The following is a 25766-nucleotide window of genomic DNA, read 5'->3' on the forward strand; positions in this document are numbered from 1 at the left end:
GGGTGGTCTCAGATATCTTCTGTTGTGTTCTGCTGTCTCCTATTTAATCCCGTGTTTAAAATGCTGGTCAACCTACTAGTGGATCCTGACTGATAATTTGGAAAACACTGCTGAAGACCATTTCTTCTTTTTCTTTTTCCACTTTTCTTCTACAAGATGAGCCCTTCTCAAAGACCAGTGGAGTATGGGGATGGGGGAGGGAGCAAAAGAGGGGAGGGTGTCCAACTGGGGATTGAATTGGAGCAAATTATATTACTGCATTTATGAATATGTCCAAATAAACCCAACAATTATATATAACTATAATGCACTAAAAAGAAAAAAAAAAGACAGCCCCTTCTCTGATCACCACTTACCTTTAAAGCTACATCCTGGAAAGAGTTGTTAAGCCCACCTTGTTCCCGGGCCTCTGGCAGCCCTTGCTCAGGTCACAAATGACAACTTTGTCATTCATTTTGAGGTTGGCGTTCAGACCTCTCCTTCCAGGTTCTTTCTGCAGCATTTAGCTCAGCGAATGCTCCCTAGGCCCCTTGGCACCCCCCATCTCTCCCCTGCCTGGGCGTCCTCCCTCTGTCCCTTGACAGGCCCCTCTGCCCTACTCTTGACCTTCACCTTCTCTCTAGGAGGCCTTCAGTTTTATGCACGTGGTCAGCTGAGTAGCAGCTCTGCCTGACTCTCTGAGCTCCGGACCACTCTCTGGTGATCCCTGGATCTGCTTTGTGGCCACTTACAAACCCCCTCCCAGAATTCTGGGCCAAACACCTACAGGTCAGTTACCTTCCTGGGGTCACCTCACTGGCCCTGGTTTCTCAGTTCATGTTACTCCTAGGGATCTGTGCATCCTGGATGTGCTCCTCTGTTAGGAGAAGGAGGTGGAAAATCAGTCCTCTCTCCTCTTCCCTTTCATGATCTCTGCTCCTTTGCTAACACAGAGCCCTTCTCTAACGCGTTCCCTGTTCTTTTATTATGTGCCTGGTGCCGTTTCCGAGTCTTGTTCTAATTTTCCCTGGAGGGCAGCCTTCATTACTGCAGCTGATGAGCAGGGAATGTGGGCGGCCGATTCCTTGTTTCCGAGCCCTACTCTTCAAGGGGCCGGTTAGTGGGTGATCATACAGCTGCCGACGGCCACGGGCTGTTTCTTAACCGCATTAGTCTTCTCAGGGGACTCCTGTGTTTATTCCTTGCTCTTTCTCTACGGTTTTCTCTCTGATCGGGGAGGGTCTGACGCAGGAAGGTTCTCGGGAGTCTAGATTCTATTAGGTCTTTCATGAAGTAATTTTTATGATTTCAAGTGTAGAAAAAAAAATCTCTTTAAATACCATAAATGAAAGATTGCAGCAGACGGCGAAAGGATTTGATGTGTTTATGTTCATTGAATTAATCCATGGCCTCTTGCTCTACAGTATATTCTAATGTTCTGTTGATTTTTGTAAATCTCAAAATGGAAAAGTGCCCAGAGATAATCCAGCAGGGTGTCTTCTTCAGAAGAGGCCCAGGGTGGTCAGCAGCCAAATCTCAGGGTGGTCAAGAGCTGGGCTGTGAGGACACCATTCCTTCCTAGCAGAGAATCTAATTAAAGTCCATGTCTTCTAATGTGAGGCTTCCTTGTACCATGCCTCTTACCTCTGTGTCCACCATGTCCTTTCTGAATTTCTTTCCTTCTTTTTACTTTCTGGTACTAGGGATTGAACCCAGGGGTGCTTAACCACGGAGCCACATCCCCAGCCTTTTTTGTATTTTATGGAGAGACAAGGTGTTGCTAAATTGCTTAGGGCCTCACTAAGTTGCTGAGGCTGACTTTGAACTTGAGATCCTCCTGCCTCAGCCTCTGGAGTTATTGGGAGTAAAGGAGTGTGCCAACACACTATTTCTATTTCTACAGATACATAAGCTTATATAGACACCCATATTGTTCTTTAATCATTTTGGGGAGCTAGGAAGTCATCTTGCTTAGTGACAGTTTTTGGCAAGATGACCTTGGCTTTAACACATTTTAATTCCGTTATTTTTACCCTATAGAGTTATTTCTTTAACTGAATTTTTATTAAATTATTTCACATTAATGGATTGTCTTTTTTTTAAATTTAACATGTGTTGAACAAATAGCATGCAGACAACCTGTGGATGTTTTTATGTTTATTGCTGTGATGAATGAGAGAATGTGGCATTGAAATCCCAAAGTCTTTGGGACTCTTCGTTCCATTCGTCATAGATTTCTGCAGACCAGAGTGTGCTCTCGGATCTTTTGAAATGTAGGAACCAATTCTGTGTGAGACAATAATACCAGTTTTTCAGATTATCTGCTTTGATGCCTTTTAGGAGAATGCAGAATACTTTGGTATTTTGAATTTCCTTTAGATAAATGTTTCTTAGTGTAGTACAACTGTAGTGGCCATCAGCTGTTTTTTGTTTTGTTTTTTTTTAGCTTTTCTTTTGCAGTGTTGATATTCTAGACTGGGTGTCAGAGATCTTTTTCTGTAAACACCCGTTAGTAAATATTTTAGACTTGGTGGATCATATGGTCTCAATCACTCAACTCTAACATTTTAATAAAAAAGCAGTATCATAAAATAAACATTTCAGCCAGGCACCATGATGCATATCTGTAATCCCAGCTACTTGGGAGGCTGAGGCAGGAGGGTCACAAGTTTGAGGCCAACCTGGGCAACTTATCAAGACCCTGTCTAAAAATTAAATAAAAACAAAAAGGGATGGGGGTGTAGCTCAGTGGCAGAGCACTTGCCTGGTACACATGAATTAAATCTTCAGTATTGTCAAACAAACAAACAAACAAACAATAAAAAAAAACAACCCAGATTTCATCAAATTGATTTAAATGATCTTTTGGGATTTTATTTGTAAATTATGAGCCAGGCAGCAGTACCAGAAAGGTGGACCTGGTAGAACAGGCAGTGTGTGGAAGGTAGCTTGAGAGGGAAATAGAAATAGCATTGAACAAAAACGTAAATTGGTTATATCAGGCCACTAATGTTGCCAGGGTTAAAGCAGGGGGGACTTCCGTAGCATGCCTACTTACACTGAGTGGGCCTTTTTGGACTATTTGCTGGGAATCTCCTGACAGAGGTTATCACTGGTGCTTGAAGAAAATTTTCTTTAGGAAAGAATTATCTGTTTGGGGATTTTCCTGCTTCCTTAAAGTTTCAGTTGATCATATGGCACTTAGCATGAGTGACTCCATTTTGTTCTGGTCTGTTGGGCCTAGTGTGGGAACTCAGTTCAAACCTCTTACAAATTTTTCAGCAGTCATAGATGACTGTACATGAAGCAAAGTCATAGAAGGAAAACTGCCTTCACAAAATCAAAGCAGTCTTCAGGCCACGCTTTGCCAACTCCTTCGTCCAAACTGCTGCAGAGCATCTTCAAGCACCAGTGATAACCTCTGTGAGCACTTTTCTTCTCCAAGGAGTTGAACACGTTTCGATCAGAATAACAATAGCATTTGTGTTCCCACTTCTGTGCCTTGTCTGGAGTTGGTCTCTCAGTGGGAGATGCTGCCTCCTCTCTCTTCCATGGGTCTAAATGTTCATTAGAAAACCTTCCCACCCAACCTCATCTCCCTTTCTGGATGCTGCGACAGGCTGCTTTGCGGGCCTTGTGTGATCATGTGTTTAGCTAAGAGACTGTCTAAGAGACTGTGGTGCCAAGCACTGTGCTCTGCACACAGCGAGTCCTCAGGAGCCCAGCTCCTCCACTGACCCAGGAGGATCCCTCTTTTGTAGGGGGCAGTAGGACACCGATGTGATCAATTTAGCAAGACCCAGAGTTGTTTCTCATGGCTCTAAATTCTCAGAAAGGAGACTGGATCTGTTAGAGAAGTGGGGTTAAGAAACCATGGGAAGTTCAGGGAGGAACCAAACACAGCATCCAATAGAAGCACAAAGTGCTACAGAAGACACATCAATCAGCCCTCCGAGCAGAAGTGGCTAAAAACATTTTGAATACTGAAAATAAAGCCACCCCCCCACCCCAGTGATGGGAATTTGAACAAGCTGTTTAACTTACTCAGTTTTCTCATCTGGACAATGGGGACGGCAATGGTACCTACTCTATAAGGCTGATAGGGGCATTGAATGAATTTAAGCAAGTCAAGGACACAGGGCAGGACGTAGTACCCAGGCTGCAGCCAGTAGATATTGGCTCTTGCCATTTGACACTGGGGGGACCCTGCCAGAAGCCAAGCCCAGGGAGGACTTAGTACTCTGAGGAACTAAGCAGAAGATCACAGACTGAAAGGATGACCTTCAAGGTCTTCAATCAACACCTTAAATGTGCAGTTACCAGAAGATAGCCATTCTTCAGCCATTTCTGAATGAAATTTCAGTTTAAGTAAAATTTATTGAGTTGGTTCTATGTGCTATGACCTGGGTGTTCAGAGATGACTAAGGTGTGAACACTTATGTTAGGGTCTTAAAAGTCACAGTGATCGTTTGAATGTGGTTTGTCCCACCAAAACTCATGCTGAGGCTTAATTCCCCATGAAGTGGTTATGAGGGAGATAATTAGGTCATGAGGCACCACCCTTGGAAGATATTATGGCAGTTCTTACAGGATCAGGTTAGTTCTTAAGAGTGTGTTGTTAAAAAAGAGTAAGTTTGGCCCCTGCTTGGTCTCTTGCTTCCTCTCTAGCCCTTGATGCTCTTCCTTCCTCACACATGCTGCTGCCATGTGATGCTATTGGCCATGTTGTAATGCAGCCAGAGAGTCCTCACCAGACACTGGACTTTTCGGTCAGCAGAATCATGAGTCAAATAAATCTATTAACAAAATATCCATCCTCAGGTGTTTTGTTATAGTATCACAAAACAGAGTAGGACACATATTTCCATTATATTAGGGTAAATGGCAAGGTAGATAAACAGTATTGTAAGGACATTATCCCGATTGAAGAGGATACTAAAGAACAACATATTGGACATTAAAAACCTACATTAAGCTACAGAGAATCAGCTATGAATCATTGATTCATTGGAAAAAAAAGTGGCTTCTCATTTGGTCTTGAGAGAAACTGGCTGTTAAAGGAGGACACACAGCAGATGCCGCTGAACAGGAGAAATCCCTCTTCATCTGCTTGGCAAGGCTGGGGAGCACCGGAACTTGGTCCGTATCAGTCTGCAGCAGAGCTCACTAAATGCTCTGAAGACAGAGAAAATTTTGGAGTGAAAGTGCAGATCACACATGATGTGGGAGAAGTGAACCTCCCATCAGAATGGAGGTCGGTTTGCTCTCTGTCGAGGTGATTTATAATATATTCTTTCACGTCCTGAATCATATGTGAAATGAAAAACAAATCTGGTGTCAATGGGCTCTGCACATTTTCTTACAGAAAGTGATTCATTACATTGTAATGAAAGGTAGAACACTGGACTCAAATGTTCATTTTTCTAGGGTAAGCACTTCAGGGGGCCCGTTTTAGACACTTCCTGTTCGTGCCCCTCATTTTCTAGACATCACTAAGGCAATGACTAATTCTGCACAAGTGAAACCTGTCAACACCTCTGTCCATCCTCTTGCTTTCTGGGGCCTCTGACACTGGGTTGTGAGATGCCCACGGGTGTCTGGTCACACTCCCACCTTGGCAACTTGGAAGCACAGGGGAGACAATCCCCCCAGGGAAACCCTTAGCTCCTGGGGAATGGGGACCAGTGGGGAAACACCACCCCTTTCTCCCCTGCGGTGTTGGTGGTGAGCGACGGTCCAGCATGCTCCTCCAGTGGGCCCACGGGATGAAACCACCTGCCTCTAAGATGGTGGCCAACTTATCTGCACATCTGCTACCTGTGGTCACAAAAGAACCCATGCTGTCGACTCTGCTTTTGTGCAAACCCAGCTCAAGATGGACCACTTGTGAACTTCTCTCACGTTGTTGGTGTCTTTTAATCCTTTATGTCCTTTATTCTTGTCCATGTGTCGCAGGTTGAGTCCTCTCTACTGCAGGAAGTAGTCTTCCCTAGGGTTGGGCCCCCAGTTTGGAATGTGAATATTTACAGAGGAATTGTGGAGTTAGAGTTGGGAGAGAACCTTTTTTTTTCTTTTAATTTTTTTTTTTTAGTTGTCAGTGGACCTTTAAATTATTTTATTTATTTATAGGTGGTGCTGAGAATTGAACCCAGGGCCTCACACATGCTAGACAAACACCCTATCACTGTGCCACAACCCCAACTTTGGAGAGGCCTTTTATTTGTTTGTTTATTTATTTATTCTAATTAGTTATACATGACAGCAGAATGCATTTTGATTCATAGTACACAATGGAGCACAATTTTTCACTTCTCTAATTGTACATGAAATAGAGTCACACCATTCCTGTCATCATACATGTCCCTAGGGTAATGATGTCCATCTCATTCCACCATCTTTCTTACCTCTATGCCCCCTCCCTGTTCCTCCCTCCCCTTTGCTCTATCCAAAGTTCGTCCATTCCTCCCTGCCCTTCCCCTATTATGGATTCATATCTACTTATCAGAGAAAACATTTGGCCTTTGGTTTTTTGGGATTGGCTTACCTCATTTAACATGATATTCTCCAACTCCATCCATTTACTTGCAAATGCCATGATTTTATTCTCTCTCTCTCTCTCTCTCTCTCTCTCTCTCTCTCTCTCTCTCTGTGCTGGGGATTGAACCCAGGGCCTTGTACATGTGAGGCAAGCACTCTACCAACTGAGCTACATCCCCAGCCCTTTATTCTCTTTTAATACTGAGTCATATTCCATTGTGTATATATTCCTTTCTTTGACAAGAAAATTCAGCATTCAGCATTGAGGGTGGTATTCTTCTATGTCATCCCCAACTCCTATTTTGAGATGAAAATCTGAATCAGGACCCACCCCTTCTTGGCTATGCACTGGTTCCTTGACTCATACTCCAGATCCCACCTCTGCCTATTTGGTGGAATATGACTACGAGGGAATAAAATTTATATCTTTTTAATATTTAAACGGTATTATCCTCATTATGTAGGCAATGGGATTAAGGCATAAAGGAAAAATAAATGTCAGCCTCTTACAGCCTATGTAGTAAATAAGGGCATGAAAACACACACACACACACACACATTGAGTGTTTGATTAAAACTGATGGAACAGTTTTGGGTACCTATTATAATATCTGGAGATTTTAGGTTTACCCCTAATTTCTCATAGTTAGATGAATGTATAAACAAAAGCATGAGGTAGAGGTAGACCTGTTCTGCTAGCTGGTGTTCATATTAGCTCTTTTAATTGATCCTATTAAACTACAAATAAAAATTAGGGATTCTGGGAAGATGGTGGCAGGGTTTTCTACTCTCTCCAAACTTACAAATAAAAATTGATGGGAAACAAAAACCCATGGGTGATTTTACAGCAAAACTAGTGACAAGGTAATCCAAGGAACCCCCAAATAACAATGGGCAGAAACAAAACAATGGCAGCCACAAGAGTATCAGCATCTACGTGGAGAAACAGAGAGATAACTATTGGGGCAGTAGGCAGACTTAAGAACAGGAGCACCCCAAAGAGCAGATGGATGTTAACTGGAAAGTGCAGTGGACCAGTGGAGATTTGCCCTTTCTTATCATGTGTGAGCACAAATTTTTCTACTGTGAGGTTTGAAAGTCCTGGAGGACATTCGTATATGCTCTCTTAAACTGTCCCTTCTGGGAGAGGGTCCCCCATCAAGGAGCAAGACCTGGGAATGGAAATTAAGTTGAGCAGAGTGGGGACAATGGAGAATAATGGGGACAATAGAGAAAAATGCTGCAGGGGAACAGAGCCAGGAAATCTCAAAAAGCAGGTCTCCATATTTTGGAGGAAAGTCAGAGAAGGGGGGACTCTGTGAAGTTAGGAAAGCTACCTGAGGCCCTCCTTCTTCTAAAATTTCAGGAAAATTGATTTTAATAAAAATGAACAAGCAATGGAGGTGAAATTCCAAGTCATTTTTTTTTAAAGATCAAGGAGTAGAATAACATCTTTTCATACAATGAAAACACATACAAATAATGCCCCCCAAATAAACCAAAACTGGAACCTTCTATTTCAGGATAAGATAAAAGACACTATGAAAATTATAAGAGACCTGGGAGAACCAAATTCATCAGAATTAGAAAAGCTGACAGAATGGAGGAAAAAGAGCTAAAAAGAATAATTTTAAACTGGGCATGGTGGGGTATCCTAGCACCTCAGGAGGCAACATAGCAGAGGCCCTAAGTAACTCAGTGAGACCCTGTCTCTAAAGAAAAATATAAAAAGGGCTGGGGATGTGGCTCAGTGGTTGAGTGCCCCTGAGTTCAATCCCCAGTACCAAAATAATAATGGTAATAATAACAATAATAATTTTAGAGATAAAGATTAAACAGGAAGGTATACATGCACATAAATAATAGAGAATGTCTTAACAATAGCTGAAGGGAGAAAAACATAAAAAAATGAAGAGAAAGATATTGTAGAAGAAATGAGAAATATTGAAGATGGACAAAGGAGATCCAACATATAAGTAATAAGAATCCTTGTAGAAGAAAACTAAGGCAAAGAGAACAAACAATAAAAGTTATAATATTAGAAAGTTTTCCTAAAATTAAAAAAATTGAAGTTGCATATTAAAAAGCTCCCCATGGACCTGAGAATATTGATTCAAAATGTACAGCCCACAATGACGAACACTGAGACATCTTCTAGTAACTTAACTGGACTTGAAAGAAGAGTAATTCCTTTGATTATTTAAGCAAGAAGACGCAGTGACTTAGATGGGCAAAGTTTGTTTAACTATTGTCAGAGTTTTTTTAATAGCACTACTTCATGCCAGTATGTGGTATGTTTAAGAGACTCAAGGGAGAACATGAACTAAGGGTATTTTATGCAGAAACATTGACTTTGAAGTGTGAAGATTATTACTGTCATCAATTTGCAGAAAATAGTATTTCCATGAATTTTTCTTGATGAATCCACTAGCAAAGAGTTTCAGACCATCCAAAAGATTAGACACCAAAATGAGGACTGGTGGTAGGCATTAAACACACAGGCAATGTCTAGAACCTAGTCTAAAATGAAGACAAAAAAAAAAAAAAAAGAGAGAGAGAGAGATCTTGGCCTGTAATGGCTGTATATTCTGACACTGTAAATTGAATCCAACTAAAAAAGGGCAGAAAGGGGAAAAATATACAATAACATGAGATAAAATGAATAATCAAGAGGTATTCTAATTATATCATCGCTTATATTTTAGAGAATTAGGGTCTCCAGTACGAGAGAAAGGAGGCAGAGATGTAATACAGAAAAGATATGAAAAAAATGTGTTTATTGTGAGAAATTGTCAGTATAAACTCATGAGTTATAGTATTTTTTAAGCAATATTAAGTGTGTGTGTCTGTGAATGTGTATGTTAGTTCCAAATGAAGTAAAGGCCCAGCAATGGGTATCACCAGTGTCTGGAATGTAGCCTTGCTATAGTTTGCATCTTAAATGTCCCCCGGAGAGCCACCTGTTAAAGACTTGTTCCATTGGATGGCACTATCAGGAGGTGGTGGAACCTTTGAAAGGGGACCCTGGGGGGGATCTCTTGGTCATTGCATGGGGGTTGCACTTGAAGGGGTTTGTGGGATCTCAGCCCCTTCCTCTCTCTCTCTTGCTCCCTGGCCATAAAGTGAGTGGCTTTGCTCGTCCACATGCTCCTGCCTTCATGGGCTGCCTCACCACAGGCTCAAAAATCAATGGGACCAACAGAAACCGTGCACGTCGAACCAAAACAAACCTTCTGAATTTATAAGTTTATTAGTTCAGCTATTTGTTATAGTGACAGAAATTTGACCAACACAAACCTTAATATCATTTCCTGCTTTAAAAAAAAAAAAACAACAAACCAAGGTTTTTGGAGAAATGACTAATTCTAGGTTCTGAGCAGATAATGTACAAAATAAACTGAAAATTTCATCATACCCAACAGGGAGGAAGCTTTCAGAGGCCTTAATGTCATGTCCAAAGGATATAGGAGCCTGGCATGGTGATGTACACCTATAATCCCAGAGATCTGGAGGCTTAGGCAGGAGGATGGCAAGTTTGAGTCTCAAAATTAAATCTAATATGAGGCTGGGGATGGAGCTCAGTGGTAGAGCACTTCTGGGTTCAATCCCCAGTACCACACACCTGCACAAAAGAAAATAAATTTATGGCTAGTTTAATTCTTCTGTTGGCTTTATATTCAATACCCTCTTAAAAAGTAGATTTTTACATTAAGTTTTTTTTTTTCTTTCTCTGCCTTTCTCCCTTGCTTTTTCAGCAACAACCTGTGAAGAAGGATCACATTGTTTCTGCATTGTTGCAATTAAAGGTACAACCTGATGGTTTCTTCTCCAACTTCAATCCCTGGGAAAAGAGAAACCGTAAGAGGTTTTGACAGAACTAGGACAAGGGAAGCAAAAAGTCAATTAAAGCTGATTTTTTTTTTCAAGAGCCACATAAATGTTATAAAAGTGCCACATACTTGAGCCATTTCAGCAGTTTTCCATCTGTTTTTGTTGTCTCAAAAAGAAGGAAGTTTTTCCTGGCAGTCCTCTGGGTTGTCTTAAGTGACTTTTAGATCCTCACAGTGAGTGAGATGGTTCCAACTCTCAGTGCTTGGTGCTGGCCCTGAAGTTGAGGAGGGGATGCACTCATTTATTTGGTTGGTTTCTGTCCCCTTTTGACTTTAAAAAGGAAAGACTGTGGTCTCTGACTTGGCCCAGCAGAGTTTGTGGGTTGTTCTTCAAATACATTTTCCACAGGCACCAATCTCTTCTTGGGCATAAACAGGCTGTTGCTGAACGACATTCAGGAGATTCTATAAATTGAATCTTCCATCTTCTGCTAATATGGCTTTTGGCAATAAAACCATTATCATGAAGAGCCGTAAAAGGCATCTTTTTTTTTTTCATCTGTTGCCTACTCAGCATGGGGTTTATTGCTACTTAGAAGTCTGATTGCTAAATGCTAAACTAGGCAGGTCACCCTGCAGTAAATAGATAGATGGGTCTCCCATACGCCACCGCTTGCTGTCGTTCAGGATGATTGGCACATGTTTTGGGTGGCGAGACCTAAAATGGCAGAAGAGACAAGGCTTCCTTTATTTTGGATGACTAATTGGACATTAGCTGATCAGCTTTCATGAAGGTCAATTGGGTGTGGAATCTACAGACTGACCCCTGAAGGGTAGTTATTGATTAACTATTTAGAGTCTGACAATATAAAAATTAAAAAATATATATATTTTTTTATTAGTTGTTGATGGACCTTTATTTATTTATTTTTTATATGTGTTGCTGAGAATCGAACTCCGTGCCTCACACATTCGAGGCAAGCACTCTACCACTGAGCCACAACTCCAGCCCGTGAAAAATTTTAAAGTTGGATAAAGTAGAAATTCTTCTCTCAAGATATTTCATGTAAATGGGGGAAATAGTACTCAATAGTAAAAAACAAACAAACAAACAGACAATTTGAGGCTCACCAAATGCTTTAAAGTCTGTCCATTATACAAAGATTTGACTTTACAAGGGGGCATTTTTAAGTGCCCCATAGGTAAGGTTTATTATTATTGTTATTATTAGCACTGTATCACTGATCTAATCCCCAGCCCTTAAGTCACTCTTGTACCTGCTTTCCAACTCCCAGAAGTTTGTTGTTATTGTTTCTTTTGTTAGTCTTTCTCTTCTTACAGGTTTATGTATTTTATTTATTCACTTTTTTGAGAAAATAACTTTACTATAGATTTAGTGAGGTTTAGGGAGAGAGTAAAAGTTGGTACATATGTTCTAATTATCATTTTAAGAAAAGATGTATTTTTTTAAAAAACACTCTTCTTCTTTTTAGGGACACAATACTTTTATTTATTTATTTTTTTAAAGAGAGAGAGAGAGAGAGAGAGAGAGAGAGAGAGAGAGAGAGAGAGAGAGAATTTTTTTTAATGTTTATTTTAGTTCTTGGCAGACACAACATCTTTGTTTGTGTGTGGTGCTGAGGGTCGAACCCGGGCCGCCTGGCATGCCAGCGTGCTACCGCTTGAGCCACATCTCCAGCCCCACAATATCTTTATTTTGTTTTTTGTTTTATGTGGTGCTAAGGATCGAACCTAGTACCTCACACATACGAGGTAAGTGCTCTACCACTGAGCTACAACCCAGCCCCAAGAGATGTGTTTGTAAAGAGAAGCAGGTCTAGTTGCCTGTTTCCTGATTTACTGAAGTATGATCGACAAATAAGAAATTGTCTATTCAAAGTACAGTGTGATGTTTTGATGTCTGTATACACTGTGAAATGATTACCACAATCATTTTTTTTTTCTTGGTGAGAGCATTTAAGATCTTACCCTCCAGGTAATATAATAGATTATTATTAACTATAGTCACCATGTTATACAATAGGACTCCAGAACTTATTTCTCCTGTCTTATTGAAACTTTGTCTCATTCCCCCACAACTTACCCTGCTGCTAACTACCATTCTACTTTCTTCTTCAAACAAATTCAACCCTTTTAGATTGAACGTATAAGTGAGATCATATAGTGTTTATCTTTCTGTGCAAGGCTTATTTCACTGATCATCATAAAGTTTTGTTCATCTATACTGTTGCAAATGACATAACTTTTATTTTTAAGGGTGAATTGCATTTCACTGTATTTATACATTCTTTATCCATTCATCCATCAGCAGACACTTGAGTTGCTCCCATATCTCGGCTATCGTGAATAGGGCTGCAACAAACACACAAATGCTGATGTCTCTCTGGCATACGGATTTCATTTACGTGGGGTGTGTACCCAGAGGTGGGATTATAATATCATAGAGTGCCTTTATTTTGACATTTTTTTGGAACCTCCATACTATTTTCCATCATAGCTATATTAACACCACACAGTGGACCCACCAACAGTGGACAAGTGTTCCCTTTTCTCCACATCCTCACCGACACTTGTTATCTTTTGTCTTTTGAATAACATCCATTCTAAAGTGTATGAGGTCATACCTCACTGTGGTTTTAATTTGCATTTGCCTAATGATTAGTGATGCTGAATACTTTTTCATATGCCTGTTGTTCTATTTTATCCTCCTTTGTGAAATGTCTGTTCAGGTCTTTTGTCTAATCCTTAATCGGGTTATTTGTTTTGATTTATTGCTTTTGAGTTGTTTGAGTTCCTTTATATATTCTGGACATTAACCCCTTCTCACATGCATGGTTTGTAATCATTTTCTCTTATTCCGTAAATTGTCTCTTCACTTTGTGGACTGATTCTTACTCTCTGGTTTTTTAGTTTTACATAATCCCATTTATCAATTTTTGCCTTTGGAGTCTTAGCCAAGAAACCATCACCCAGACCAATGTCAACAAGTTTTTACCCAATGTTTCTTCTAGTATTTTTACAGGTTGGGGGGGGGGGTCTTATGTTTTAAAGACTTTGACCCATTTTTAAGTTGATTTGTGCTTATGGTGTAAAATAAGAATTTCATTCTTCTGTGTATGAATATTCTGCTTTTCCAGCATCACTCATTGACGAAACTGCCCTTTCTCCATGTGTGTTCTTGGAAACGTCATAAAAAAAAAATCAATTGACTGTAAATGTGTAGATTTATTTCTGGGTTCTCTATTCTCTTGCATTGATCTCATGCCAGTTCCATGCTATTTTGATAAATATAGCTTTTTATATAGGGACAGTCTTCAACGAATCATGGTTTGACTTACCATTTTGCAACTTTTGAGCGGTACAAAAGCGATATGAAAGTGATAAGTAATCCATAGCAACTGGACAGTTTCTGAATTTTAATCTTTTATAGGTCATTGATACATAGTACAAAATTGTCTTGTGATGCTGGGCAGCAGCAGTGAGTCATAGCTTCCAGTCAGCTCTCAGGGTCAACATCTGATACTACAATGCACTGTGTTGCTAAGCTACGGTGCGGTGCTCGATGGGTTAGGAGTATGAAATGCAGTTCTGACATGTGATGTTTTAAAGTTACAATGGGTTAATCAGGATGTAATCCCGCTAAAAGTCAAGGAGCATCTGCATTTTGAAATCAGGTTGTGAGAAAGCTAGAGGAAGTGGGAAATAAAAAAAGGGTTGGTTATTTTCATTTCCCGCAACAGGATAGACAGGTATCTTGAAATCCTTTTGCTACTAAGTAGGCATCTAGGGTTGTGTGATCATTTTCAGACACCTGGAGTCCTTGAGTTGTACCTGCTAAATGCAAGGCCCTGAACCCATGGAAGTTGAGGGTTTTTGAAGAGAGACCCAGAAAACTGCAAACCTCGGAAGGCCATATCTCTAGGAAGTGTCAGGGATGTTGATCTAGAAGCACATCCTTTGGTGATAAAAACTCTCAATACACATCTGAATGGTTACAAGAGATGATCCAGCAAGGAAACATGGTTTTCTCAGGTTGGGCTCTGTGCAGAGTCAGAAAAGAAACAGCCCCTGACAATTTATAATATCAGGTCAGGCTTCATAATGTTTGGCACTTTAATTTATGGCAGTTGAATAGTCCAGAAACTCCCATCTATTGAGTCTTGGAATAACTGATCTATGCATACCATCAACATTTGATAGCTGCACTCATTGGAGAAAGAAGAGTGTTTTTTTCCCCATCACTTGGTGTAAACCAGAATGCCTTGGTCCACCTTTTCTTTCAAACATTGTTTGCTACTTGATACATCCATCCACAGGTATTTCTTTTTTTATTGTTTTTGTTTTAAGATACATCAGACAGATGGCAAATCTCTTAATTCAGTCTGTACAGGTTTTTTTTGTTGTTGTTATCTTTCTTTTTATGAATTGACACATTTGTTCAAAGTTCATTAAAATTTTAGTATTGTCTTAGCTGGGCGTGGTGGCATACACCAGTAATCCCAGCAGCTGGGGAGGCTGAGGCAGGAGGATTGTAAGCTGAAAACCAGCCTTAGTGATTTAGGGAAGCCCTAAGCAACTCAGTGAGACCCTGTCTCTAAATAAAATACAAAAAGGGCTGGGGATATGGCTCAGTGGTTGAGTGCCCCGAGTTCATTCCTCTGTACCAAAAAAAAAAAAAAAAGAATAAAATAAAAAAACAAATTTTAGTGTGGTCTTGAGAGAGACAGGAGATGACCACAGGTCAGCCCTCCATCTTTTTATCATAAAGCCCAATAAAATTATGTTTGATGAAAACTTCAATTATTTTTTTCTTGTTTGGTTTGTTAGTATTATTGCTTTTTTTAAAAAACATTCTCTTTCAAGCTCTTAAGGTTTTTTGTTTTTAAAACAATAGTATCTATCTAAAAAGTAGAAGATTGAAGAGTTTTAGGAGGATAAATTGGAAATCTGGTGGGGTTTCTTTCAGTTTGCTGGTTTTAAATTTTGTCTGATATTATAAGACACACAGAACAGGTAAAAAAACAACAGATTTTTCTCTTCCTTTATGTTAGCCAAATCAAAAGGTTTATTTTTTGTTCATACTATGATAATAAAACCCCTTTACATCTGTATGTTCTTTGTACACCTCAATATTACTTCTTTGGTTATATTTGATAATTGTAAATTTTTTTTCTTGTGCATCAACACCTGTCACATTTCCTTTTGAGAAGAATTATTTGTACTTCACTTTCTTTGGGATTTTTTTTTTTTTTGAGTGTGTGTGCTGGGGGTTGAGTCCAGGGCCTTGTGCATGCAAAGCAAGCACTCTACCAACTGAGCTATTTGCACAACCCTCTTTGGGATTTTTGTTGTCCCTTAGACTACCTGTCAGCTGTCAAAATGTCTTTAGAATTATGAAATCTTTGCTGAATAAAAATATCCTGTCCAATTTTTAGACCAGTAATCAGCTCAAACAATTGGTTTAAAAATATTTTCATCTTTCCCTGTTTCTTTTCATTGTCATGTGTGTAGGTCTTCAGCTGAATGACAGAGGGCTGAAACTGAGTTTTGGAACTGGATTTTATCCACAGGTACACTGGTTTTAACTTTCCCTTTTTATTAACAAAGCTAATGTGAAAGCAAAGTGTTTTTCTGTTGCCAATTTAACTTCTTTAATTAAAAATGAAAGTTATGAGGGAGTAGTGCCATGGGTGAAGTTCTAATATCCTCAGAATGGGGGAAATGGGTTTAAAATTAAAACCCGTTAGCACGATGGCAACTCCGCAGTTCAGCGTCAGGATACTTTATTTAATGGGAAAATGGATACCAATGCCTTAAACTCTTCTAGTATTACCTTTTAAAAATATTATAAGACTATAAGAGGCATGACTATGAGAAAAGCACTGATGAAAGCCGAGGGTGCCTTGGGAAGAAGGGAGTTTGAAAGATTAAAGCATGAAAACTCGGGGTTTCAAACTCGAAAGGAATGTGTATTCCCATTCTTAAATGAGGTCAGGCAAAGCAGAATCCCGCTTCACTTTTACCAACCCTGTGAAGCTGGCAAGTGTCTGAAACAAGCAATTCATTCTGGGATGTGCTGAACCTATGGTAAAATCCCAAAGAGAACCCCTGATTTATGGGTTTCATGCCAGTTGGATGGATTTAATTTGTTTTTTCTTCCCCCAAACCCAAGTACGAAGAAAAGCATTTTCTCTCTTTATTTGGGGGGGGGAGTCTTAAGACCCTTCCTTCCATTTCTGGGTTACATGAGATATAATCTTTTCAAACAAACTTCATGGAGAGCTCTAACTGCATCCGCTGGGATTAGTGTATCTGTCACGTTCTGCGGTCCTTCCAATAAAATCCCTAACATTTTGTAGAATGGGGTTCGTTCCCCCCACATCTGAAAAAGCCAAACGCTCTACCAGACATATCATTTTACAAAATATTCATAGATTTTTTTCCAATATCAGTATTATACACAGAGGTATTTCAGGCATAGAAAAATGTTACATCTACAAAGACTTTAACATAAAAATGTCCTGGGCTCAGGACTCACAGCAGAAGTGTAATAGCAAAACTAAATTAATTTCATGGTAATTTATCATCCTTCAAATTTAAAGTGGGAGGAGGCAAAGAACGGTCTTTCTGTCAAGTACCTTCCCCGTGACTTCCAACAAGAACTTAGGAATAAGATTCAGTACAAACAAACTACAGTTTAGTGCATGTGTGCAAACTTCACATTTTTTTTTTCACCCCAAAGCCCCACAGGTCAATCCTTCTTGACATACTTGACCAAGCTTATAGACATTGAGTCCTAATAACACTGATGCTTCCAGAAGATTCTGTTTTTAGATGAAGCAACTGAGATTGACAGAGAGGACCTTTGGAAAGCACCAGCCACCAGCTGGAGTGGCCGCCCAAGGGTGATCAGGACTCCATACCCTGTTGGCCTGCAGGGCCCAGAGAGCTGGAGGAGCCCCATCCCCTTCCAAATCAGAGCTACGTGCTCAGTCTGCCATGTGACAAGGAAAGGGCTGTGGGGCCCATCTATCCTAGCCATCATAGAACAGAGTAGGGCCGCAGACAAGCAGGGCGCAGACTGCCATGGGTTTGTGAATCAGTGTCACCGGCCATTCCAATGTGTCCTTCATCTTTTGCTGTGTTAGTCCATAGGGTTATCTGGCAGGAAATCTCTTGGTACCACCTTCCGGGGACAGCTGGAAGATCATCTGTAACCGTTTCATCTGGAAGTCTCAGAAGAGGACATACGTATCCTGTGAGGACACCCTTTTGATTTAATTATGCTTTTCTAGGATTATGCTTTTCTTCACTTCCCTCACGTGATTTATTAGTATTTTCCTGTTATAGAGGATTTTCATTAATATCCAAGTAAAGAGTCACAAAAACATCTGCATTTAGGGCAGTAGTTTTTCTATAGGAAAGTGGGTTAGTTGCTTTCTTTCCTAACCTAATTTTGCTGGATTTGAATTCCTTTTTTTTTTTTTTCATTTTTGAGATAGCTTTATTTTTTTTTATCTGTTTGTGTTTTGAAATACATACTCTTTGCAAAATCTTTAGAAAATCTCCCCAAATATAAAGAGATTAGTAAAGAGTACCCATAATTCCACTTCCTGCAGACAATATTTTTTCCCCTTTGAATTAAATCTTTCTGATCCTTTTTAGGTAAGTAACTAAAAATGTAACTACATGTGTGTGGTCCAGAACTATACCCTCTTCTTAAAATATTCCCAATTTCCAAGGCTCTCCCTGCTCAACCAATTCTACATGGACTTGGTTCAACTTGAATTTTGTGACCGTAAACCTCAGCACAGCTTGGCCTTACGAATCCACTGTTGTAATTGGTTCACTCTGCCACTCTTCAAAACCACTGTTTCCTGCTTTCTTTTTTTTCTCTTCCAATCTTTGACACCCTTTCCCTTCCTGGTGGTCAGCTGATGTCCTTGCTTCTTATTTCATGGAGGAAACAGAAACAATAAAATGAGAACTGCTTCATCACCCAGCCATCCACAGGCCTCCCCCTTCTGTTTCCACCTGGCTCTGCTGCTGCTGTAAGTAACCTTCACTCCTGTCCTGTATCCCACCCCTTCTCCCAGTCAGTGGCTTGGCTCCTATAACTGTCCATTCATCCTCCCATTTACCAGTCTTCCTCTCAATTCCTACATTCCCAGCAGTAGAGAAGTATATTATACCCTCTCTCTTCTCAAAAATGTTTCTTGTCCACGTCTCCCCCCTTTACAAGCACATTTCTCTGCTCCCCTTTAGAGCAAAATTTCTCAAGAGTTGATTAGACTTCCCATTTGCACTTTGCATTGATATTTTCGTATTTCCTGTATTCTTGATGCTCTGGCAGTTGGGGCCCTGATTCTGCAGACTGCTCCCCACATCTACCCCAGGGATACTAATTCCTAGAATAGGAATTTGCAGAATAGAAAATTCAATCCAGAGCCCCAATCTCCACCTATCTCCTTTGTCAAACTCCCACACACTAAGCCAATATTACCCCTGCTCCAAATCACCCCAGGGCCAGGTACTGAACAACTAGAGACCAACCCTATAGCTGGACGTTGAGCTATCTGATCCTAGATTTGTTCTGCATATGTGTCTTCCCTTAACCATTTCTTCTAATGAAAACCCCAATAAAGACTCTGGGTCATGCTCTCTCTTCCTCTTCTATCTCCTGATAGACACTTGTGCTTCCCTATGTGGCCCTAGGGCCATGCTGTGTCTCCTGTTTCTTGGGATCTGACAATCATTTCTTTGTTTGCATGCCTTGCCAAGCCCGATGAAAACAAACCCAGGTACAACTTTCAGAGCATACTCCTTTTCCAGATTTTCTCTGTAAACTACTATGATCAGACTTTATCATTGCCACCCTTCCTCCTAAACAGATCTTAGACGATTACCTCCGTCTTGTCATATTCAATGGTTAACTCTTGGTCCTCAGGTGACTTGGACTTGCAGCAGATTTGATCAAATCTCACAATAGTCTTTCCAGTGGTTCCTCTCTTGAACTCTGGGACTGTACACTCTCCTGGAGTTTCTCTCTTCTTACTGGCTGGTCCTTCTCGACCTTCTCTGCCCATCTCTCTCCTCTTCTTGAGCTCCATGTGTTCTAAGCACCCTGGGCAACGTCTCATCCTGTCCACTCTCAGGTGTGGGTGATCCCATTCAGCCCCATGGACTTTAATTATCACCTCTCTGCTGATGATTCCCAGGGGCTTTTATTTTCTTATCAATATTATTTTTGGTTGACAAATTATAACTAAATGCATTTATGGGGTATGATGTGATGGTTTGATATACGTGTGTAGTGTGGAATGATTAAATCAAGCTAACATATCCACCAACTTGTCATGGCGAGTCATTGAAATTTATACTCTTAGTTATTTGGAAGCATACGATACATCATTATTGATTATAGTCACCCTGCTGTGCAATCGATCTCAGAACCCATTCTTCCTGTCTGTCTGTAACTTTTTACTTTTGTTTTTATTGAGTTCCAATCCATGTGACATAAAATTAACCATTAATCACTTTACAATGCATAATTCAGAGGCATGTAGTATATTCACAGTGATGGGCTTCCATCACCTCTACCTACTTCCAAGGTATCTTCAATGTCCTGGAAGGGACACCTTGTGGGTACCCATTAAGCATCCATCACCTACTCCCCCCTCTTCAAAGCCCCTGGAAACACTAGTCTGCTTCCCCTATGGATTTACCTTTTCCGGAAGTGTCATTTAGGGTGATTCCTACCTACTGTGCTCTGAGTTATGCAGTCACCTACTTAACCTCTTCTCCTGATTCTCTAATGATATAGAAAGCTTCAGGGGTCCCCAAAGAAGCTTTTGAGTTACTCTCTACAACCCCCTGATTTTCCCCATCTCAGGAAATGACACCCCCATTCACCTCATTCCTTAATTATAAAGCTGGGCATTATCGGGATTCTTATTTTCTGCCCTCATTTGTGCCCTCTTGATTACTGCTCTCTTTCCCTTTGATTCTTCTCCTCACTAGGAGAAGGCAGGGAGCGTTTGGTGATGGAGGACAGGAGGGAATGATGGGGCTAGAAGTTGGTCTGGTAGATGTTGTTAGAGCTGGGAGAATCTGCTGCAGGTTATCCAAGGAAGGAAAAGCTGGGGTACACCAGCAATTTCTGTGTCAGAAGGTGCCATGGTCAGTTGTGTGCCTGATGGGGAGGGACCAGCCACCTCAGCCAGGACTGGGAATGGGCACTGGTGACAGACATGGAAGATAACCCTGATTCCTACAGTCCAGCAGCAGGAAGCTCATTCTACAAGCAGTGAAGAGGACTCTCATCACAAATCCCATGTGGTATCAGTGCCCAAATTCAGGTCCCTCTGATGGTGGTCCCGGCCACTGTCCTCTGATGAAGTGGATGCAGTTTGGCTTTAGTGTGGTCACTCTTCATCCTGTTTAAAATAGGTTGCAAATAAATATAGATTAAAACAGGCCAATATTTTTCTTTGAGAGCTTCAAGTCAAATATTTTTCATTTTAATTTTCTTGTGCACATAGTTGTTTGGGCCCTTCATCTGTCAGCACATGCTAAACGGCATGGAAAGAGAGAGTCTTGTCTCATTTTTCTGACACATTTCTGTGATTAGGCGTGTGCAAAGAACTGTTAGCAATTAAGGATTGATTTCATTGTTCAAGAGATTTGGGGACTGAAAGTTTGGCCCCACAGGATAGTTTTGGTTGGGGGAAGTGGGAAATGTACATTAAGCACCATTGTTTCTTTGCATGACAGTGGCTGCTCCTCCATCAGATGGGTCGACCTTCCTGGAAATGAAAGATTTGGGACCGTGGAATTCTGTAGAAAGGCCTAACGAGGGTGGAAGGACTCAACGAACAGCATTCTAACTACTTTAAAAAAGAATAGAAACTTATTTTCAAATTTAAGAGTTAGCCATATTATAAATCAATTGGGTTGATTTTTAAAAACTTACAGTAGATTTTATTTAAAACAGAATATTTAACAGTTTATTGGTAAGCCTAAAGGCTTGAAGTTACACGTCTATGAATTTAGGCCTTGCGTTTTTGACACCTTGGATCCAATTCTCCTTCCTTTGCTATTTTTTAACTTACTGCAACAGATGAGGGGCTCTTAAACCATCTGTTAACCTTTCTTTCTCCTTTTTTAACCATGGAGAGTTGCTCAAGGCAAGAAGACCCAGAGCCAGCAATACTGAAACAAAAAGCAAAGGAGGTGAGCACGGGTACAGATCATTGGGTTTGACATTTCAAGGCTTGAGCCTATTAATTTTTTATGCCTTGCTACTTGTATATCGTTAATAAAATCTGACGAAAAACTTTTTAGGATGTATTTGTTGCTTCGGCTTTGATCTTAATGTTTGCAAACTAATACATTAATACATGTGAAGCCTTAAGGAGTTTTTCTAAGAGAATATTTCCATACATTATATTTTCATTTCCATTTTAGGTAGCTGAGCCTCTGTGGGGTTGTTGATGGCAGTGGCATTAGATTTTTGGTGGGAAATGTGTCTTTTGCCTGCTGTTAAATGTGGCTTCCCGGGCAGAGTAAACCTTGTCATCAATATTTTACCTGAATTCACTTCTGTGAGAGCTTGCACTTCTCAGATGTGTTGTTATTCCAAATTCTCCATTTAAAAAACGCATGTGAAACTCCATTCAGTTATTTGCAATAGTAAAGCCAGCCCCAAATCATTGGATAACATGGCTTGCTGTTCAGTTATTAACATGTCACTTGGATTAAGCTGCAAAGATCAGCCCAACGGAATGGTATTCTCTTTGTCTTCTTTTAGGTGCCTGTTCCCTAGCTGTGGCATCTGTGACTGAGTTGTGAGACACTCAAAAAGTCAAGCCAACTCAGACTTGTCATTTTTTTTTTAACATATATTAAATATATGCCCTCAAATACAAGATGTAGTCAGGGCAAAACAGAATGTTCACCAAGACTTCTAAACAGCATTTGAGATGTGAGGGTCTAATGAATAATTTGATAATATTCAAAATTTTACTTTTATAAAATAAGTAGGTAGAAAACTCGAATTATTACTTATTAAAAGCCATCATCAACCCAATTCAAAGAACTCTTTGGAGTGACATGTGGGCAAATACATGCAGAAATGGCTCTTTCATTTGCATTTTTGTGGAGAGCGATTGTGCAATTCTTTGAATATTTATGATTTCTATTGAGGGTCATATTACCTTCAATAGTTTTCAAATTTTTATCCTTGTAAGTAATGTTTGCGACGTCTTTTATTTTCTGATTTATGAGTGATTAATTGTTCAGATGAATACTTTTTTTTTTTTTTTTTAAGAAGGGAAGGTGTAGAAAAAACCCTTACTATACAGGAAAGCAAAATGAATTCAACTGTAGTGACCATTACTGTCACCACTGGTCAGGGTGATGATTCTTTGGGAAATTTCTTTTACTATTGTTCCCCAAAAGATGAACTCTTTATAATATGATTTTTTTTGATCCACTAGAGGGAGTGATGCTGTAGAGATGAATATTTTTTTTTAATGCAAAAGGTTTGTTTGTCGAGTTAGTAAATACATTTGCCATGATCGTCTAACCCAAATTGCAACAGCCATGATATTTTGAGTCTTGCACTTTATTTATGAATGTTCCTGGTGACAGAGGGAAGTACTCTATACGTTGATGTGCTTGTCCTACTTCTTTTTCTCCCTTCTAATGTTGTTCCTTAATTTTCTAATTCTGCCTACTATCCCGAGGCAATTTTGATATGCAAATAAGCCTTAGCATTCAAAAATGGAAGCTTTTGAGATTCTGACTTTTAAAGCTTTTAAAGAGATTCTGTGTTCAGTACAGTGGCCCCATGACAGAGAATAAATGATTACAACTTTGTTTCTTTTGCAGCTTTCAAGAGCAAGTCTTCTGACTCAGAACCTGTTCCAGGACCCTCTGGACCAGAGTTCTGACTCTGGAGGGACCCGAAGAAAGGAAGAGGAGAACCTGGCCATTGATGTTAATTGATACCCTCCCAGACAGGAATTTCTTCTGAAGTAAGGATAATAAGAAGCTTCAAATTGGAACACGTTTGATTTTTCAAAACTTAAAATAACTAATTCAAACCCAGGCATTAAAATTTTTTAAGGATTGAAAGCTTATAGTGAAAAAACACAGAACGGTGTCCATCTTCCTCTCCTCTCTCTTGTCATTCCTCAGAGGGATCAGTCTGTAAAAAAAAAAAAAAAAAATTTACTGAGATGAGATTTACATACAGTGAAACACAGACTTTATCTTCAAACAGATTGGTTTTGATAAAGAGATACAGGTGTGTAACTACCTCAACCCTCAAGATATAGATCATTTCTGTGACCCCAGAAAATACTTTCATATCCCTTTCTTGTCACAGTACACAGAAAATCAAAATTAATCTACCATAGTGACAGCTCCAATGACCACTGATTACAGTGATTGTCACGGAAATATCTTTTACTAGAGTTGAAAAAAAAAAAGTGAAATGTGGTTATGTTTTAAATCCACTAGAGGGAGTAATGAAATTCAATCGATTGGGTTTTTCTTTGATCTTTTGTGCTTTTGATATCATCATCTAAAAAGCCCAAGGTCTCTAAGATTTTCTCTTATTTTTATTTTAGCAGTTTTACAGCATTTGTCTGTAATCTAGATTTATGAGCCACTTTGGATTAAGTTTTGTGTATGGTGTGAGGTAAGGCTCCACATTTATTTTTTGCATGTGGCTATCCAAGCATCTGGTTACCCAAGCATCATTGGTTGAGAACACTATTCATTCCCCTCTTAAATTGCCTTGGTATCTTTATTGAACATAAGTGGACCATGAATATAAAGGCTTATCACTGTATTCTCACTTCTCTTCCATTGATCTAAATGTCTATCCTTAGGCCAGTATGGCGTAGTCCAGATGATAGGAGTTTAGTAGTAAGTTTTGAAATTGAAATGTATACGTCCTCCAATTCGTTCTTTATTTTCCATATTGTTTTAGCTAATCTGGATCCTTTGTATTTTCTATATAAATTTTCCATCAGCTTGTCAATTTCTGTCCCCCACCCCTCAAAAAAAAAAATCCAACTGGGATTTTATTGGGGATTGCATTGAGTCTTAACTAAATGTAGTTCTATTTTAAATTTATTCTGAAGTGTTTTATTCTTTTTGATTTCATATTGTGAGTGAAACCACTTTCTTAATTTCATTTCAAATTATTGGTTGCTTGTGTATAAAAATGCAATTGATTTTTGCATATTGGTCTTTTATCCTGCCAACTTGCTAAATTAGTTTATTAGTTGTAGTCATTTTAATAAGTGGATTTGTAAGGATTTTCTACATATGAAATTATGTTGTTTAGAAAAAAGGTAGTTTTATTTCTGCATTTCTAGACTGAGTGACTTGTATTTCTTCTTCTCACCCTGTTGCCCTGGCTGGAACCTCTAGTACAATGTTAGATATTCGTTGTCTCATTCTTGATCTTAAGAGCAAAGCATTCCTCTCCTGTGCTACTTACAGAAGAATGTTCAAAGGAATTTGTTCTTCCACTTGAATAATTGCTCACTATCATGTCATATTTTCTATGTTAAAGGTAGATCGTATCTTTCTGCATAATTTCCATCGTTTTCTTGGTTACCCTTCTTCATTCTTTTTTTTAACAATAATAAAAGAAATGACTTTATACTGAGATATAGAAAATTTCACAAAACTGCAGTTTTTCTGTCTACAATGTATGGTGGAATTTGGTGAACATAGCAATACAAGTGTGTATACTTTGTACCATATATTAAGGCGAATCCTATGAAAGGAATAATGTTTAACTACTTTTAACCTACCAATTCAATGGTATTGATCATAAATATTGATATGTCTATATGAGTGTGTGTATATATATATTATATATATATATATCAAGGTATCACACAAATAAAAACATTTGCTTCACTAAAGTTAAAACTGTTATCTACATTGTCATAATTAAAAATAATGAGTATTGGTAATATTTACACACATGACTTCATCCAATAATAAAGAATAGTTTGATCTCTGAGAGGCAAAGGAAATAAGTTATTTACTACATTAATTAATAACTAATAAAAATTGTATAAATATATTTAAATGCACAATTTGAGTTCATTACCTTAATTTTAGTTGGTGGTAAATAAACATTATTAAATATTTCTTTAAAAATTAAAGACCCAATATTAATTTCAACAATTTAGATTCATACATTAAATATATTAAAAAAAACCACTATACACGTGTCTGGTGAATACAACTTTTGTGTACAATTGAACACATACGTGTGTGTGTGTGTGTGTGTGTGTGTGTGTATTTATATATACCATTACATTGCATATATGGTACAATGCTACATCATATACAACCATAGAAATGTAA

At 39.2% G+C, this 25766-nt stretch overlaps 1 long non-coding RNA gene across 1 annotated transcript; it reads left to right on the forward strand.

Moving 5' to 3' along the window:
* The first annotated feature begins 15876 nt into the window (after nt 1–15876).
* Nucleotides 15877–25478, forward strand: LOC144371053 (uncharacterized). Its single transcript, XR_013431212.1, has 4 exons — nt 15877–15937; nt 17516–17625; nt 21543–21599; nt 23259–25478. It is a non-coding gene; the product is annotated as an uncharacterized LOC144371053 (long non-coding RNA).
* Nucleotides 25479–25766: the final 288 nt, after the last annotated feature.

Source organism: Ictidomys tridecemlineatus, chromosome 15 (assembly GCF_052094955.1).
Source record: "Ictidomys tridecemlineatus isolate mIctTri1 chromosome 15, mIctTri1.hap1, whole genome shotgun sequence".
Classification (NCBI taxonomy): Eukaryota; Metazoa; Chordata; class Mammalia; order Rodentia; family Sciuridae; genus Ictidomys; species Ictidomys tridecemlineatus.